At 29.8% G+C, this 10,419-nt stretch overlaps 1 long non-coding RNA gene across 2 annotated transcripts; it reads left to right on the top strand.

Moving 5' to 3' along the window:
* Positions 1 to 4,583: 4,583 nt before the first annotated feature.
* LOC120255576 lies at positions 4,584 to 10,355 on the top strand. Of its 2 annotated transcripts, none has more exons than XR_005535042.1 (5): positions 4,584 to 4,824; positions 4,983 to 5,067; positions 8,598 to 8,674; positions 9,173 to 9,233; positions 10,299 to 10,355. It is a non-coding gene; the product is annotated as an uncharacterized LOC120255576 (long non-coding RNA). The 2 variants fall into 2 exon arrangements; XR_005535041.1 differs by having other exon boundaries at positions 4,983 to 5,080.
* The last annotated feature ends 64 nt before the right edge of the window (positions 10,356 to 10,419 follow it).

The following is a 10,419-nucleotide window of genomic DNA, read 5'->3' as shown; positions in this document are numbered from 1 at the left end:
TTTCATGTATTGCTGAAGTCATACTTTTACCTAAAAAGGGGAGGTCCATGTAAGTGAGATTTAACCACTTCCACTATTTGGATCCACTTATAAATCAAACACTCTGTGTTCCTTAGCCGACCCCTCAAAAAGAAAAGGCTTTTGATAACTAGCCACAAATATTTATTTCATTTTTCTTAGTTATAAAATTTAATTTGCTAAATAAAAAGAAAATTTTATTGATTGGTTTCATTATTATTAAGTAAATTTTAAAAAATGACAGCATTTTGAGTTAATTTATTTTAATTTGTATGAATGATTATTCTGCATGAATGTGAAGGGGCCAAATAAAGCTTATGATTTTGGAAATAATCATACTTTTAGTTTTATTAATTTAATATAAGAATAAATATTTGAAATTTGGAAAACTTTTTAAATAATAATTATTCCTGTTAATTAAATACAATGTTAATAATGAAAAAGATAAAACTATCAGAACTAATTTAACAAAATCAATAACATAACATGCATCAATTTTGTTCAGACAAAAAATTTGCCTGTTTCTTTTCTTTATTAGATTAAGACTTATATTTTACAAAAAATCAATTATTCAAATAGTTTATTTTCTAAACTTGTGTTGTTTTCAAAGCTTTAACATGAACAAGTATAATAAATAATACACAATTTGAATAACTCTTTTAATGGAACCACATGCGGCAACAAGTTATTTTCTCATAATTTTTTTCGGCACAATATTTTTTTTAAAATTATCCAAATCTATAATTATATTAATGGCTCTAGACTCAACTTGTAAAAAATACAAATATATAACGTATGTAGTTACATATGATGTGCTAAATTATTAAAAATATTAATATATATATAAGACATACCAAGAAGTTTCACTTATTTTTCATTTATTATTTGATAATATTGTTAATTTCTTGTTAATTTGATTTAAAATTATATATTTCAAAATCTTAATTTTTTATGAGAATAAGTTTATTTCATGTGTTTGAACACTGTATTACCTACTTTACTAAGGCTTATAAGCAAAATAAAATAAAATAAAATAAAAAATAAAAAAATAACTTTTATTTTTCTCATGTGAGGCATACAAAAAATTAACCAAAGAAAAATTATTCCATTCCTTGCTTCATTGCATTGGTTTATGAATTATGACACTTTGGGTTTGAAGTATATTGCCCACTTTACAAAATGTTAAATGCCATCAACAACACTCTCAACAACAAAGAATTAACTTGACCACAATATGATTTTGCAAACAAGTAAATATTATATTTTTTTTTTATATTTATTTGTTGTGCTAAGTTTTTAAATATCTTTTTTGCTTCATAAATTGTCTATATGGTATTTTAGTTATGCTCGGAAGAAAATTTAGGCATAACTTATGTATTTTTGTGCTAAGATGTATTGGTTTTTCTAAAGTAATCTTTTTAGATAATTTGCCATTGTTTTTTTTTTGTGTGTCATTTATTTATTTTAATAAATTATAGTTTTGTTAAAGGAAAAAACATAAAGGTACAAATAAAAATGGAGAAAGACAAAGCACAATAATGATAGAAGACAAATTACATATGAAGAAAATAGAAGTGAAAGCAACGGTACAAATAAGGGGAACTTCCCCTAGAAGTGGAAGTAAACCTATTAGATGTGAAAATATGCAAATTAAAATGAGAAAAATCCCAAAAAGGCCCTAGGTTGATCAAGACGGTCAATCCCTATAATGGTGTTCATTGAGCATGTGGGCTAGCTAGAGCCTAGATTTATCGTTGAATATAGCTTCTTATGAAGCGAGCCAATTGAATAGTCAAGCTTAATTTGTTTTTACAGGGAATTGTAGAAACTAGCAGAAGAAATGTGTGATTAATTTTAAAATTTGTTAAATTGGTGGGAGTGGTTTAAAATTGAAAATACGCTCATTCCATACAAGCTATATATTCCAAACATTAGTTTTGGCTGAAAAATTATAAGTTTTCTTAATTAGGGTTTTGATGTCGAATCTTTAACAGACCCAAAGATCATCTAGGGAATTAGAATATCTAATTAAACCAAATATTTATTTGAAATGGTTTTATATTTACTAAACGAATAGCAAATAAAAAAAAATTAACAGAAGATTGAATTATTGGTCCCTAATTTTGTTTTAAATTTATTGAAGAATATTGTGATTTTATTCTTTAACCGGTTAAGTTAATGTGATACTTTTGATGCTATTAAAACTCAGCTTCATCAAAGAATAAATTGGCCAAGCATTTTAAATTAAGTAGCTTTATAAACCATTGTATAGTAAGGGGTTTTTTAAGTTTAACAATAATAAAAATACTGCTTGATCAAAAATCCAAAATCCATAATTTTTTTCCTTATAAAATGCAAAAGAATTAATTTTTATTTTATTAAAAACAAAAAATAAAAAAATAAAAATAAAAATCAATGTGGTTTTATTATTTTTAAAACAATTTATCTTTTATTTATTATTATAATCCCCATTTTTAGTTCATTAACCGTAGTAATTACATTCACAACCAATTATTTTATTTTATTTTATTTTGTATAATATCCAAATTGATCCCTCTATTTTTCTCTCTTCTTTTTTGGTCTCTCTACTCAGAATGTTACTAACTAGTCCCTCAACACATGAAAATAGTTCTATTTAATCAATTCTACTCTAAAATAGGTCAATTAGTGGCTGTATTTTTAAAAGTAGAGAGACTACATGGATAGGGACTAAAAGTCATCGAGAGCCTAAGTTGGATTATTGTCAGTAGAAAGATTAATTAGGAGCGTTCTAAGTAGAGACCAATTTGAGTAGGGTATAATCTCGAATTGGTCCCTCTACTTTTCTCTCTACTCTTTTGAGTCTATCTACTTTCGAAAATACTCCCAAAATAGTCCTTTTACTCTTAAAAATGATTCTACTTAGTCCCTCTGAGACATGGGCACGGGCCGGTTAACCCGGGCCCAGCCGAGCCTGACTGGCGGGTCTGGATCGGTCTTTGACCGGCCCGTAACCGACCCGTGAAACAGTACAACCCGCCGGGCCGGGTTGACCCGGCAGACCCGGCGGGTCACGGGTCGGCTGAAACCGACCCGGACCCGGCCCGGTAGTTCCTCAAACCCGCCGGGTTCGGGCCCAACCCGCCAGGCCTGGGCCACTTCATAAAGTTTCCCACCTCCTAACCATCTTTTCAACAATGTTTTTCTATCATGGTTGTTAAAACAAACTAAATTATATTTTATATTAAGTTTTTTAAATAATTTTGAAAAATAAAATTCTTATGAATTAGATAAAGTCAGGACAACTTAAAAAATTTGAAAATAATTTTGAGCATATTTCATTAAATTCATTTATCTATCTAATTAAAGCGTATGTACAATTTTTAATGTGATAAATATTAGTTCTTTAATTTTTTATTAGAGTTGTCACACACTTATTTATCTATATATCTATTAAGATATATCTAAGTTTTACTTTTGGTCTTGAATTCTAAGGAGTTATTTTTTATACTTATTTATGTTTATCGATGAAAAAATTATAAGCCTCTTGTCTAATGTACGGAGTGGTGAGGGTTCTAATATTCGTTGAAGAAAATAATTCAAGAGTGATGTTGACCTCGTATTGATATGCCTATAAAAACATATGCTCGTAGCCCTAGAAAATAATACTAAAACACACTTTTAATTATTTATATAAATTTATATTTTGATGAAAATAATTAAGAATTTGTTAAGTCCAACACATATTTACTTGTGTTAAATGTATGTTTATAAGCACAAAATACACATAAATGTGTTTTACAATTAATGATGTCTACCAATTATATAGGTATATATATAAATCTATAATGATGGTCAACTAATGAAACTTGGTGGAGTTGGTTAGTGCATCACTTCAAGTTAATTGAGGTCAAGGGTTCAAATGTGTGGAGAGGCTATATTTTTTCAAGCGTAAAGGGACTAATTCGGTTATTATAACTTATCAAATTCCGAATAAGCACCTCATCGCATGCGTGCCTATAAGAGCCTACAAAGAGTAAGTGCCCTCTCATTTGAACTCCTCCCTTTTCGTCCTCCGCTCAAACCAACCACCGCATCTCATTCGCTCGTCTCCTCTCGATCTCGTTGTGGAGAGCAATAGAGGTCGAGGGTTCAAATGTAGTGGAGGCAATTTCATTATGAAATTTCTTTCGAGAAAAGAATAGCAACCCGGCGGGTTAACTCGATGTGCGACCCAGTGGGTTGACCGCCGAGGTTGAAAAGCGAACACTTAACCGGGACCCTGCTACGATGCGGACCCGATTACTGGGTTCACGACGCGACCCATTGGGTCGACGACCCGTGAGTTGAGCCGGGCCAAATGATGGTCCGTGCCTCTCTAAAGTCCCTCTGTCTAAAAATAAGTCGATTATTAAATTGTATTTTTTCAAGAGTAAAGAGACTAATTCGGTTATTATAACATTTGAGTATTATAACTTATTTTTTTTTTCAAATTCCAGAATAAGCACCTGCATCGCACGTGCCTATAAGAGCCTACAAAAGAGTAAGTGCCCTCTCATTTGAACTCCCTCCGTTTCGTCCTCCGCCAAACCAACCCTGCATCTCATTCGCTCGTCTCCTCTGATCTCGTTGTCGCCGATCAGCCTTCTTCGCCGCCATCCCGGAGCAAAGAACACCTTCGGATCCATGGATACGTTTCTTCAAACCCTAAGAATTTCCTTTCTGTTTCTTCTTGGGTGTTTTTTTTTTAAAGAAATGTTGATTGATCTCTAGATTTTGACTTTGTGTTTTAGGGCAAGACGATCCTGGTGTTCTAAAGGACCAAAGGTTCGTGATTATGGGATTTCTTGAGTTATTGAAATCCTGGTTCTTCATTCCATTTGAATTTCTTTGATATTGATTTCTCTATGAATTTTTTTTTTTTTTGGGTTTTTGTTTTGATTCAAGAAATGTCGATTGATGTCTGGATTGATTTTGTGTTTTAGGGCAAGCGGATCTTTGTGTTCTAAAGAGCCAAAGGGGTTCGTGGTCATGGGATTTCTTGAGTCATGGGAATTCATTGAATGAAGGGTACGCCGTATAGGTTGTGTTTCTTCTTTCCAGTTGAATTTCTTTGATATTGATATACCTATAATTTTTTTTTTCTTTTTTTGGGTTGCTGTTCTTTTTTTTTTTCATTTCAAGAAGTGTCGATTCTTGGTGATTTGTCTTGATTTTATGACTACGGTTTTTTATTTGTTTATCCTTTTGGATTTCCTTTTATTTTTAATTTCAAGAAATTTTGATTTCTTTATTTATCGTAGAAGTTTGTTTATAGTTGTTGTTTATGTTTTTAAAAAGCATTGATACCTTGTTCACAAATTAGGGTAAAAGGATTTATATGTGCTGAAATAGGGTTTTTGGTTTTATGGTAAATCAATAGTGGGTTTGGAAGCCATGAAAAGATGTTCTCGTGAGACTATACACAATGAATCAAAATCAAGCAATATTTGACAATTTTCTTTAGCAGGAAGATAGGAAGATGATTAGAGGTAGAAAACTATCCTAGCGACATATTGCAAGAAAGTTCATGATATATATATATATATATATATATATATATATATATATTAATTAAATGAAAAGGTCAAGATTCTGGGACTGAGAATTCTATGTAGAGATGGCAATTTGTATTCTAACCGACGCAGATACATCTGCAGCTCAACAAAGAGTAGTGAGATATCAATTTTTGAGCAGTGCGGGATCAGAAGTGAGGTATGCCTCTACTCCTATCCGTCATCTTTTACCCTTACCCTTAACCGCTGAAGGAGTGCAGACTTACTTTTTACTCTCTCATATATATATATATATATATATATATATATATATATATATATATATATATATATATATATAATTTTTATTAAATTAAATATTTACTCACAATTTACTTTCAATATCTATTTTGATGGTGATTAATTTAAAAATAATACTTTAAATTCTCTTAATATATTATTTTAAATTTTGTTTATTTTCTATATTTATATTTGATAATATTATCAAATTTGAATTTTAGATATATATTTAGAATCATAATTAAATTTAAAAATAAACAAATATATAAAAATAATGTTATAATAATTTATTCTATAAATTATAAGAACATCCTGAAAAATAAGATACTAATAAAAAATCAATTGGATATAACTTATGAGAATTACTTATAATGTTTTTTATATTCAAAATCTTACTAGATATTTATAAAATTTGAAGCTATATAAAATATAAATAATATATATATATGAAAAATTTAAAATAAAACCCAAGATAGTTAAACATGAACAAAACCAAAGGTAGAGTTACCATCGAGTCCCAAATAAATGTCATTTTTATGTGATTATATAGTTTTAAGATAAGCAAATATATATTAACTTGTAATTTTGAATTTATGGACATGTGTTTAAAAGATTGTAATATAATGTATAATTAATTTATTTTTTTATTATTATTTAAATTTAATTCGATAATTTGAACAACGTGTAGTGGGCATGTGCATAGCAGATATCTGCATCCGCGTGAAGGGTAAGGGTATGATTTTTACCCCTCGAAGGGTGCGGGGATATATGGTAGGGGGATTTACAGATGCAGTTTTTGAAGCATACCCTACCCATATCTTACCCGTTGTCATCCCTAATTCTATGATAAGTCGTAGTGACATACATTTTTTTTTGGTCGGTTTAATCTTGTGGGTCACACAGTGCAAGTGGCAGGAGTTCAGTTTGGTTATGGAATTTATGTAATTGACATTTTGATTTTTGAAAAATTTAATTTGAATTGATCTTACTTACCGATAGTTGAATAGATTGAGAAAGTTTATGTTGGATTGTTTAATATGTTCACTAACAAAACCAAATATATATATATATATATATATATATATATATATATATGTATGTATATATATCTATAAATATGTTTATTTTAAAAAATATATAAATGTTAAATTATTTTAAAAAGAAAATAAATGTAAACTTTGGCCAATAGCTTGCTTACAATGCAACATAATTCATGAAGTTAATTTCTCACATTTAAATATGTGTGTACGTCTATGTTACACGGTATTAAAATCGGTTAATTTTGTTAGTTGTTTTCATATGTAGAATAATCGATTTTTTATTTTATTTTATTTTTATTTTTTACTTTTAAAGTAGGTGTCTAAATGCATATCTACTTTATGGTTTTTTGTCATTAATGGTTCATTATTAACTATCTCTAATGTAGTTGGTTCATGAATCATTACATTTATTCAAAAGTATGTTGGGTTTGATGTATATAATTCAAGCCTAATATTTCCCAAGCAAGCTCCGCGAAAGCCCATTTTTCAGGCCTATGAATTCAAAATCTATATTAAAAATGGTTCTCTACAAGAGATCGCAAGCTAGGTGAATGGCCTTCCGGGCCTTAACTTCATAGTCCCTTTGCGTAGATTTGCCTGCCTGCCTCTCTTTTGAAATGTGGTCGTCAAAATTCTCACATGTAGTGTAGTCTTCTAAATTCTCATTCCCAATATTTTCTTGATTTGCAGGTATCATAGTCTAGTTTTTGAAATTACGTGGAATTTGTATTTGTATTGAGGTTTCAAGAGGGAAAGTAAAGTAAAAAGGAGGGTTAAGGAAAACTCTTACCCTTGTGCCAAAAAGGGAAAATACTTATAAAAATTTTTATAATTTTTAAAACGACTATGATGCCTCTCAATTCTTTTTAATTAATTACAAAAATTTTATTTTTATAAGGAGGGTGTAATTAGTAAATTACTTTATTATATATTCTAAGTCAAAAACAAGGTATATCAAATAATTTCTTTCTCTTTTCTCTCACTCCCATTTCTTAATTTTAATTATTGTTATTTATTATTATTATTTTTGTTTTCAAAAAATTCAGTTTCTTTGTGATCGGGACCCAATTCATAGAATAAGGGTGAAATGAGGGTGAGCTGATCCTTGGGTTTTAATCAGATCATTTTATAGGATTTTTTTTTTTTCAGTTCATTTTAGTTGTGGTTACAAGAAGCATCAATTTTATCCCATTTTTGTAAATTATGATAAATGCAAGTGGAATGAAAGATTTTTTGTACGCATTTCCTCCTTTTTTGTTTATAATTTCAAGAAGGTAAATTCTGTGTTTGGGATCCATTTTGTAATCATCAGTATGCTTTTCATTATGCTTGTTACATAAGTCTGTTTTGTAGCCTTTTGTTTGTGATCAAGATCCTTTTCATGAATAAAAGAATCTGTGTTTTATGAGAAAAAAATTGACGTTTGGATTTTCCGGGAAACTTGTTTATAATAGAAATATTTGATTGTTTCTATCTCATTTCAATGAAATATAAGAATGAAAAATACATCGAATGATATACAGAGCTTAATTGTGCTCTTATGTTTGTAGTTTCTTTGCTATTCAATGAGATTGCCATGGTACCTAATTAGTTCAATCACGGTAAATATGGTGTGTTTTTAAGCTTTTATGTGATTAGAGATTATTCCTTACTTCTCTTCGCTTAAGATTATTTGATTGATTGTTGTGTGTTTACCTTGTCTTTAAGAAGATTGCCCCCTTTGCAGATTGCCTGTGAACAGAGTCATGATTGTTGTTAGATATTCAATTAGAAAGCATTATCAAGAAAGCTGATTTATTACTGGTAATTTGCTGTTTTTTAATTTACTTATATTCGTAAATGAATAGGTATTTATGCTCTAGAAACAAGAAGTGTCGATTTTTTGTGATTTGAGATCTTTTCAAGTGTATGTCTTATTTTTGGGTGAATTAGTTTGTTTCTGTTGGGGATCTATTTCATGTATTTAGATCAAGGAATTTGTGTGTTTTGTGCTGAAACTAAGTGTGTATTTCAAGAGACTTATTTGCTACTTTAAATATTTAATTAGCTAAAAAAATAATCTGTAAATGTGATAAAAACCTAAATGTGTGATTTATTTGCACCTTCAGATATGTTTGCTCTTATATAATATGTTTAAGGCCTAAAATGTTAACCACTCCATTTAATATTTAACCGAGGTTAAAATAACAAGCTTTCAGAAGACATTTGAATTGATATTTTATTGGAACTGGACTTTCTTCCCATATAGTATTAGATTATTGTGTGGCTGAAGTATAACAACATATTTGATCTTTTCAATAGTTTACGAGGAAGGTGGCTAAGGAGAGATTGCATGCGATATCAAGCTCTGAAGCATTGTTGGGTGAGTTGATTTATTCATGGTAATTTGGCATTTCATGTTACTTTATGTCTTATTATTCCTCTTAGAAATTAGTCAACTTATTTAATAAATTGAATTGCTTTTATAATTGTACATGTAATTGACTTTGCTATAACGAAATCATGAGGCATTTTTTAAACTATCAATATATTTACCGCAATATTAGACTTGAATTAAGTATAGTGATTAATTTTTTTTTTTTCTTTGATGTTGTTCGTCTCTTGTAGTCAAGTGAGAAGATAGAGCTATAGCGGTATTTCATGAGTACATTTTTGAAAGATCCTTTGCATACAGGGTCATTTTTCACTGGGTCATCTGAACTAAATTTTGAGTTAAAAAGCGTCACCAAACATTATGTAAGTTTCTCCGATTGGTCACTCGTTGGTTTTTCCATCCAACTATGGGGTGACATGGCCTCTCCAAGGTGATGTGTACATGCCAAATAAGCACTTTTATGTGGACATGCTTGGGTGACTCGGATTTTCCAGCTGCCACGCAAAGCAAGTCGGATGGAAAAACCAGCGAGTGACCAATCGGAGACTTAAATAATGTTGGGTGACCTGATCTAAAAATTTGTTGATAATTCAGATGAAAAATAACCCTATAGTGAGTGACCTTCAATTTACTCCATTACTATAACCTACATTACAACCTTTGAAAAATTAACAGAATCCCAATTACATATTTATGAAAAACAATCCCAAGAAAATGTCAAAATATTATTACATATAACCCTCTATAAAATTTCTATTTTATTATTTATATATACAAACAACCTAATCATAAATTTGATTTTTTTTTCCCTTAATATAACGTTTGAAAATTAGTACAATCCCAATTGAATATTTGTAAAAACACCCTACAAAATATCAAATATATTATTGTCTCTTAATAAATTCAGATAGATTAGTTTATATGGGGACCATTTCCTGCAAAATCCAAGTTGAAAAAATTAGTATATATATATATATATATATAAAAAATGAGAAATCCAATGAACTTCCAGTGTCGTAGAAATGAACTCAGCCAGATTTTGAAACTCCACAGTCCACGGTGGGATGGGAAAACGGAGGACTCACCGCTAGAGGAAAGGACAGGGAATTAGGGGGTGAGATCAGATAAGGAGGTCTTGAGCAGGTCCTTATCCCCTTAAGAAGGCTGAGGCTGA

This window comes from Dioscorea cayenensis, unplaced genomic scaffold (genome assembly GCF_009730915.1).
Source record: "Dioscorea cayenensis subsp. rotundata cultivar TDr96_F1 unplaced genomic scaffold, TDr96_F1_v2_PseudoChromosome.rev07_lg8_w22 25.fasta BLBR01001079.1, whole genome shotgun sequence".
Lineage (NCBI taxonomy): Eukaryota > Viridiplantae > Streptophyta > Magnoliopsida > Dioscoreales > Dioscoreaceae > Dioscorea > Dioscorea cayenensis.
This window is presented reverse-complemented; position numbering and strand designations above follow the sequence as displayed.